The sequence below is a fragment of the Bubalus bubalis genome, chromosome 2, assembly GCF_019923935.1.
Source record: "Bubalus bubalis isolate 160015118507 breed Murrah chromosome 2, NDDB_SH_1, whole genome shotgun sequence".
NCBI lineage: Eukaryota > Metazoa > Chordata > Mammalia > Artiodactyla > Bovidae > Bubalus > Bubalus bubalis.
In genome coordinates this window covers 106162128-106171721 of record NC_059158.1, presented here as the reverse complement: position 1 = coordinate 106171721, position 9594 = coordinate 106162128, and positions in this window count along the sequence as shown.

The following is a 9594-nucleotide window of genomic DNA, read 5'->3' as shown; positions in this document are numbered from 1 at the left end:
TTATCATGTGAGAAACAGATTGCCAGTCCAGGTTTGATGCATGAACAGGGTACTCAGGGCTGGTGCACTGGGATGACCCAGAGGGATGGGATGGGGAGGGAGGTGGGAGGGAGGTTCAAGATGGGGAACACATGTACATCCATGGCTGATTCATGTCAATGTACGGCAAAACCACTACAATATTTTAAAGTAATTAGCTTCCAATAAAAAAAAAAAAAAAAAAAAGGACTGATAGCCTTGATCTCCTTGCAGTGCAAGGGACTCTCAAGAGTCTTCTCCAACATCACAGTTCAAAAGCATCAATTTTTCAGCATTCTGCTATCTTTATGGTTCAAATTTCACTTTCATACATGATTACTGGGAAAACCATAGCTTTGATCAGACGGACCTTTGTCAGCAAAGTAATGTCTCTGGTTTTTAATATGCCTTCTAGTTTGGTCATAGCTTTTATTCCAAGGAGTAAGTGTCTTTTTTAATTTCATGGTTGCAGTCACCATCTGCAGTGATATTGGAGCCCAAAAAAATAAAGTCTCTCACTGTTTCCAATGTTTTCCCATCCATTTGCCATTAAGTGATGGGACCTGATGCCACGATCTTATTTTTTTGAATGTTGAGTTTCAAGTCAGATTTTTTACTTTCCTTTTCCACTTTCATCAAGAGGCTCTTCAGTTCCTCTTCACTTTCTGCCGTAAGGATGGTATCATCTGCGTTTCTGAGGTTATTGATATTTGCTTGCAATCTTTATTCCAGCTAGTGCTTCATCCAGCCCATCATTTTGCATGATGCACTATGCATTAATTTAAATAAACAGGGTGACAATATACAGCCTTGACGTACTCCTTTCCCAATTTGGAACCAGTCCATTGCTCCATGTCCGATTCTAACTGTTGCTTCTTGACCTGCATACAGATTTCTCAGAAGGCAGGTCAGGTGGCCTGGTATTCCCATCTCTTGAAGAATTTTCCACAATTTGTTGTGATCCACAGAGTCAAAGTCTTTGGTGTAGTCAATAAAGCAGAAATAGATATTTTTCTGGAATTATCTTGCTTTTTCTATGACCCAACAGATGTTGGCAATTTGATCTCTGATTCCTCCACCTATTCTAAATCCAGCTTGAACATCTGGAAGTTCTTGGTTCATGTACTGTTGAAGCCTTGTTTGGAGAATCTTGAGCATTACTGTCCTAGCACGTGAGATGAGTGTAATTGTGCAGCTGCTTGAACATTCTTTGGCATTGCCTTTCTATGGGATTGGAATGAAAACTGAAAAAGATTGGAAAACTCCACAGTGGCCACAGGACTGGAAAAGGTCAGTTTTCATTCCAATCCAGAGAAAGGCAATGCCAAAAAATTCACATAAAGGCTCTCTATAAACCGACTAGCATTGGCCAGGTTAAGATGTATTAATAAATCAAGTATAAGCACTCCCTGCTTTTGCATGATTCTCAATGTACAACTGTCAGTAACTATGATTTTGTTAAGTAACCCCAGTCTCCCAAGTACACAGTTTAAATGTTGCCTATCATGGTATGAGTTGTGAGTAATGACATAATGATACAAACTTCACTACCAGCACTTTGATCCAGGAATCACTAAGTAAAGGACATGCATCATGATGTGACCTAATTGCGTCACTTGTTTCAAAGTCCATTGGTAGTTGATTTCAAAGCGTTTGTTAACAAGTCCACACACAGACAGCAAGGTATGGAACTGAGTTGCCTTTTTGTCTCCTAGTGGTAAACCCATGTAGCATTTTACAAAAATAGATAATTGATAGAGAAAGAAAATTCATCAACAAACATGAATGTGCAGAGTGAAATAAAGTAGGGAGACAAGAGGAAAAGGAAGAAAAGGAAAGGAAAGGGGAAGGGGAGAAAAGAAAAGTGTTGTTGGTGGAAGTGAAATTCAAATCAAATGTAAATAGAGTTAGAGTACAAACATCTGAGTGAAGGAATGTTGATAATGGCACCATTCAAGAGACTCTAAACATGTGCTGCAGTAAGTTAGTGAGGGTGAATTTCTTAACATAAATGAGTAAGTAGTTGAGATGGAAAAGAAAGAGATGCCTCAGAGGAAGTGATGCCAGAAAAACTTCACACTGAAGGAACTGTCAAAGATATTTCACAATATTGAAAGCACAAAGGGTAAAAGCTGGAATCTGCCACAACATTTGAAAGGTAAGGAATTTATCCAGAGCACAGAAAAAATAAAATAAAATTCTCACTTGCATTTTAAATTATATGAAGAGAAGAAAAGGGAGATGATGTTCAAACTCAACTCTTGATAAGCATTTTTACAAAATAATAAAATACTTTAATTTTTAACATCTCCAATGTTTTAGTGCACTAAATAAATAGTAAGTTTTTACTAGGTTTCTGTATACATGTGTGTGTGTGTGTATATATATATATATATATATATAGAGAGAGAGAGAGAGAGAGAGAGAGAGAGACTCATCTATAACCAATAGTAAAAAAGTTTTTAAGGTTTTGACAACAATTTTTAAAGTCATGGAACAATCATAATTTTCCTATTGATTATTAAAGTTGCTTTCATGTTTTGGGGCTTCCCTGGTGGCTCAGGTGGTAAAGAATCTGCCTGCAATGTGGGAGACCCAGTTTCAATCCCTAGGTCAGGAAGACCCCCTGAAGAAGAGAATAGCTACCCACTCTAGTCTTCTTGTCTGGAGAATTCCAGGGAGAGAGGAGCCTGGCAGGCTACAGTCCATGGGATAGCAAAAAACTTGACACGACTGAGTGACTAACACTTTCACTTTCATATTCTTAGTGTGTATGGTTATTTTTACAGTCCCACACTACTGTGCAAAGAGAGGATTTCTTGTACTAAATAATACAGGAATGTAAAAATGTAAATAACATAGAATACATTACTGGTAAGACACAAATAAACATTATGCATGAAAAAGTCTTTTGAAGTATTATAAGAAAGGAAGAAAACATAAAAGAAAATATATTTATTTAATAATATTGATAACTTCTTCAAAAGTGAAAAGCAAAATTAGAAGACAACAAATTAGAAATATATTTATAACATGTATGGAATAAAAAAATAACCAAAAACAAGAATCAAGCTGGATTTAGAAAAGACAGAGGAACCAAAGATCAAATTGCCAGCATCCTATGGATCATCGAGAAAGCAAGAGAGTTCCATAAAAACATCTACTTAGGCTATATTGACTATGCCAAAGCCTTTGACTGTGTGGATTACAACAAATTGTGGAAAATTCTCAAAGAGATGGGAATACAAGACCTGCTTCCTGAGAAATCTGTGTACAAGTCAAGAAATAATAGTTAGAACTGGACATGGAACAACAGACTTGGTTCCAAATCAGGAAAGGAGTACGTCAAGGCTGTATACTGTCACCCTGCTTATTTAACTTATATGCAGAGTACATCATGAGAAATGCCAAGCTGGATTAAGCACAAACTGGAATCAAGATTTCTGGGAGAAATATCAATAACCTCAGATATGCAGATGACACCACCTTTATGGCATAAATTGAAGAACTAAAGAGCCTCTTGCTGAAATGAAAGAGAAGAGTAAAAATGTTGGCTTACAAACTCGACATCCAGAAAACTAAGATCATGGCATCCAGTCCCATCGCTTTGTGTCAAATAGATGGGGACACAATGGAAACAATGAGAGACTTTATGTTCTTGGGCTCCAATATCACTGCAGATGTTGACTGCTACCATGAAATTAAAAGACTCTTGCTCCTTGGAAGAAAAGCGATGACCAAACTAGAGGGCATATTAAAAACCAGAGATATTACTTTGCCAACAAAGGTCCATATAGTCAAAGCCATGGTTTTTCCAGTAGTCATGTATGAATGTGAGAGTTGGAGTATAAAGAAAACTGAGTGCTAAAGAATTGATGCTTTTGAACTGTGGTGTTGAAGAAGACTCCTGAGAGGCCCTTGGACTGCAAGGATATCAAACCAATCAGTCCTGATTATCCACTGGAAGAACTGACGCTGAAGCTGAAGCTCCAGTACTTGGACAACCTGATGCGAAGAACTGACTCATTGGAAATGACCCTGATGCTGGGCAAGACTGAAGGCAAGAGAAGAGGGGGACAACAGAGGATAAGATAGTTGGATGGCATAACCGATTCGATGCACATTAGTTTGAGAAGTTCCAGGAGTTGGTGATGGGTAGGGAGGCCAGGCGTGCTGCAGTCCATGGGGTCGCAGAGAGCTGGACATGACTGAGTAACTGAACTGAACTGAACTGAACTGAAAGAATTCAAACCAAAAAAATTAGCAAGTATCCCAAGAGATAATGCAATAACTGGGAAGAAAATAACCCTAGAAAAGATATGGTTATAAGAAACTAAAATACACATTTAGCTTGCATGAAATAAAAGGAAATAAATGAAAAGCAAGAATTTCATGTAGTCTTTATAGGAATTGAAGCTTACAGATGGAAAGTCAGGAATGCAAGCTGTTTTGTTTTTCTTCTCATAAATTTTCTAACTTTCTGTTGTAAAGCCATTCAAGCTTTTTTTTTTTTTTTTTTTTTTTTTTTAATGCAGCTTCTTCACAACTGCAAAATGGCATCTAAAGTAAAATCTCATCACTTTTTGGTTCATGGGACTACTGCAGCTGACTTTACTTTCTGATATTTGTTTGGTTCTCAACAAGATTCTGATCAATCGCCAATTGTGTGGTCTCAGGGAAGCCTTTTTATCAGAAGAGGATACAATTTGTTTGCTTATTTTCAGCAACTCTGGGTAGGGCAGATGCATTTGCTGACATATGTAATTCACTTAATTAACAAAAGAAGAAATTTTAAAAATATAATGGTCATTTAAGGCTTCCTTAGTAGTTTAGTGATACTAAAATCTGCCTGAAATGCAGGAGTCACATGAGATGCAGGTTCTATCCCTGGATCTGGAAGAGCTCCTGGAGGAAGGCATGGCAATATCCACTCCAATATGCTTTCCTGGAGAGTTCCATGGACAGTGAGCCTGGTAGACTACAGTACATAGAGTGGCAGAGTTGAACAAGAGTGAAGTGACTTTTATGCACACAATAATTATTTGAAGATATTTTAAAAACCAAATAATTGAATCATAAAATAGTGAAATATGTTTCAAGGAAAAATAGACAATAAAGAAAGAAAATTGACACCTCATGAGCACTGCTTGAGAGATTACAAATCAGTACAATTATTTCAGGGAAAAATCTGTCATTGTACAATAAAAACCTCAAAAATCTGGACTTCCAGTGATTTAATTTGACTTTTAGAAATTTATCTTCAAGAAATAATTATAAGTTTGTAAAAAGTTGACATATAGAACTCTTCATTTTTATATTATTGAAGATAGAAAATGAAATCATTAACTTCAATATTCAAAAAAGAAAGAATGGTCATATTTTCAAATAATGTAATATTATTCACTCATTATAATTCATAGAAGTCCCCAAATTTATTTTTGAAGACATCTATGTTCACATGCAACAACATTGAGAAATGTGTAGGTTCTCTGAGAGAATATTTTACAGTATTTGAAATATAAAAATCACTTAAGACAAAGAACAACTGTAAGCAAGTAATTCTCAAACCATATGTGGTAAAAGACCAGTGTTATTGTTGCTATTCTTTCCAATTCTAATTCACTGTACACCAATACCTTAAAAAAACTATAATAAAATAAATCAGTATAAAAATAAAATTAAATAACATTATATGTGTTTTCATAATATTCAATAAACAAAGTATGTCATTTTACTATATATGTTTCTAAACACTTTCAGTTTCTGTATTTATCACAGACTGGTAACCAATCTGCAGACCAACAAACTGTGGAATACAACTTGAATAGCACTGCAACTGATCTTCATTATACTGTCTGCTAATATGGTTGGTTTTATTAACAGCAAAGCTTTTGATTCACTAAATGATATGCAAATTTATTTTTTAAATTATTAATCATTTTAACTAATATATATTGCAGACTTTATGTATGTCACTGCTTTCAATAAAAAAAAAAATTTAAACCTAAAAATAACCATGTACAATAAGTAAAATTACTTCATTCACTTACAGACACACGGAAGAAATTTTCACAGATACATAGCCAGTCAGTAGCAGACCTGGGATTTGACCTGGAATTTGCAATGTGACTCTAAAGCCCACTTTGTAATGTACTTTTCTGTCTCCTCTCACACTGAACTGCCTTGTAGCCCAAAGCTTAACTGCTTAGAATCATGGAATAGAGGTTGAGCACTAAATTCAAACTTTGTAAGATGGGGCCGCTCTAGTGACATAAAAGGATTCATAGACAAAACTTGAAATGAAAAATAAGCTAATTTAAGACCCTGATGCTGAGAGGGATTGGGGGCAGGAGGAGAAGGGGACGACAGAGGATGAGATGGCTGGCTGGCATCACCAACTAGATGGACATGAGTTTGAGTGAACTTCGGGAGTTGGTGAGGGACAGGGAGGCCTGGAGTGCTGTGATTCATGGGGTCGCAAAGGGTTGGACACGACTGAGCGACTGAACTGAACTGAACTGAACTGAATGTAAGATGAGCTCTATGAATTCCTTTGTCTATTCCAAAACATCTTTAACAAAATTTGGGCATTCTAATGCCCTGAAAATACTGAGTATAATTGGATATTTCAGTAAAATATAAAAAGGGATGAGGTATGCTTCATTGTCATAGACAACACACTAAAATTTAACTGTTAAAATGTTACTTTTTTTTTTTTAAGATTAGGAACTTATTATTTCTTTTATTTCTTTCCATTTTGTTTCTCTGAACCTCAGACACAAAATGCTGAATTAACCACATGCCTCAGTAACTCACGATGATCTGGGCAAAACTTCGCTTTTGTTTTGATTCTCTTTTGGCCAAATTCCTCAGTCTCATTTCTCTATGCATCAAAAAAAGGCAACCATTTTAATGTTACAGATACAAAGATAGGTAGGTAAGCAAATTAGATAGACCTATAGTATCACTTGTTTAGTTTTGTTTTTTTTTTATATTTCCTTTATTTGTATACATTCTTATAAACCACATATCTCCTCCCCCCTCCCCAACTCAACACAATGTTTCTAAGATTTACCTACATTGCTGGGTACACATCTCCCTTAATTTCTCTAAATATGTCACAGTGTTTCTTCAGTGCACATTTTAGCTTCAAAGGCCCTTTTCTAGAAGCTCTGGGCCAAAATAATTACAAGCCACTCATCTAGAATAATTCAGCATAACAAAACAGAAATCTTTTTATATAAAATCAAGTGAACAAAGCTTTTTTGTGGTTTTTAGCCTATATAACATGCTAGAATAAGATATGAAAGTTAAGATTTATTCAGTTCTGATGAATTAAAATAACTTTAAAGTGGTTTTCCTTTATAGAACCAGGTTTATAAGGCACTTGTTTTTCTACATGCAAAGTTCTGAGAGAAAAGGGTCATTACATGTATTATTTTATGGACATTCATGTCATTTTTAGAGTGTTACTTTGAGAATTAAGCATCCTAGTTACAAACCAACTATATCCAGGTATGCTTAAAATTTGAATAAACTAGATTTAAGAAATGATTTAAATTCACCAAATTTTGATCAATCAGGCCCTGGTGGGAAAAAAAATGGATGATTAAATCCCCATGTACATGTTTTTTGTTTGAATTTAGATTAGTGTTCATCATTGTTTTATAATGTATTTTAAAAATAATATCTCAAATAGCATATGGCTAGGAGTACATGTTTTGTTTCCATTATATTATAAAAGGAAACAACTCTTTGAAAACGTTAAGAAATTGACTGTGGATAAATTAAAAATTAAAATAGTACCAGAATTAAATGTTATTGAGCCCACTAGACCATGGGTTCCTAAAGAGATATTAGATACTTACCTTCATTCACCCAGCATATAGTATCTAGAGGAGCACCACTTCACACAGTGATGTTTGATAATGGAAAACAATTTAGCCTCCTAAGTAATATCACTCATGAGACTCTTCAGATTTTAGTAAAGAGCAAAAAATGTACAAAACAATGAAAAGGAAGTATGTAATCTTCAGGAATATAGTATTTAATGGTGGAGATAAACTAACATACAGTCAAAATAACTTTTAGAAAGTGAAACTGAATTTTACATACACATGTGCAGAGTGTTGTGTATGGTATTTCAAGTAGAGTATAATATTAAAACTAGTGCCAATTCAAATGCGCACAATTCATTATGTACAGGCTAGCCCATCATGAGTAAGACAGCTAAAATAAGCTTATAAGTGCTAATTTTGTATGTAAAGATGACACTCCAGACCTCACAATTTTTAGGTCTACTTTTAATTTTCTAGGAAGAGTGAGGTAATGTAAGCCTATTCACAAACCTGTCTCTGTTGTAAATTTATATATTACTTTATTTTGATGAGATACAGTTTGAAAGAATTTTGAAACCAACAGTTACATATAAGCATGTGACCACATGGGGATTTAACCCAATGAATTCATATCATTTGTGTCCTACTTTAGTGAAGTGTCTTTCCAGCTACTGATGTCTACTTAGTAATTAATTTTCTTATTCCATTAATGTATAATCTGTGCCTATCAGTTCCTGGCATTCTAATCAGGACCAAAGAAAAAAAAACATATAATTGACTTTTATTATAGTGCTTAAAATGAGAGAAAAGGCAAGTATATAATATAATAAGATGAGAAAACATTAATTAAAGAGCAAAAGTAATTTAGGAAAGTGAGCTATCACAACTGGCTACACTGATAAGAGGATTTCTTGGAAGAGGTCATATTTAAGCTTGTAATGAGAGTTTTATGTCACAGAACATGATATAATAGAATATATTAAGATCTCAGTTATCTCCATAAGTTCAGTTCAGTCCAGTCGCTCAGTCGTGTCTGACTCTGCAACCCCATGAACCGCAGCACGCCAAGCCTCCCTGTCCATCACCAACTCTCGGAGTCCACCCTAACCCATGTCCATTGAGTTGGTGATGCCATCCAGCCATCTCATCCTCTGTCATCCCCTTCTCCTCCTGCCCTCAATCTTTCCCAGCATCAGGGTCTTTTCAAATGAGTCAGCTCTTTGCATCAGGTGGCCAAAATATTGGAGCTTCAGCTTCAACATTAGTCCTTCCAATAAATAGTCAGAACTGATCTCCTTTAGGATGGACTGGTTGGATATCCTTGCAGTCCAAGGGAGTCTCAAGAGTCTTCTCCAACAACACAGTTCAAAAGCATCAATTCTTTGGTGCTTAGCTTTCTTTATAGTCCAACTCTCATATCCATACATGACCACTGGAAAAACCATAGCCTTGACTAGACGGACCTTTGTTGGCAAAGTAATGTCTCTGCTTTTCAATATGCTATCTAGGTTGGTCATAACCTTCCTTCCAAGGGGTAAGCGTCTTTTAATTTCATGGCTGCAATCACATGAAAAAATCATCTGCAGTGATTTGGAGCCCAGAAGAACAGAATAGTCAGCCACTGTTTCCACTGTTTCCCATCTATTTGCCATGAAGTGATGGGACCAGATGCCATGATCTTAGTTTTCCAAATGTGAGCTTTAAGCCAAATTTTTTACTCTCCTCTTTCACTTTCATC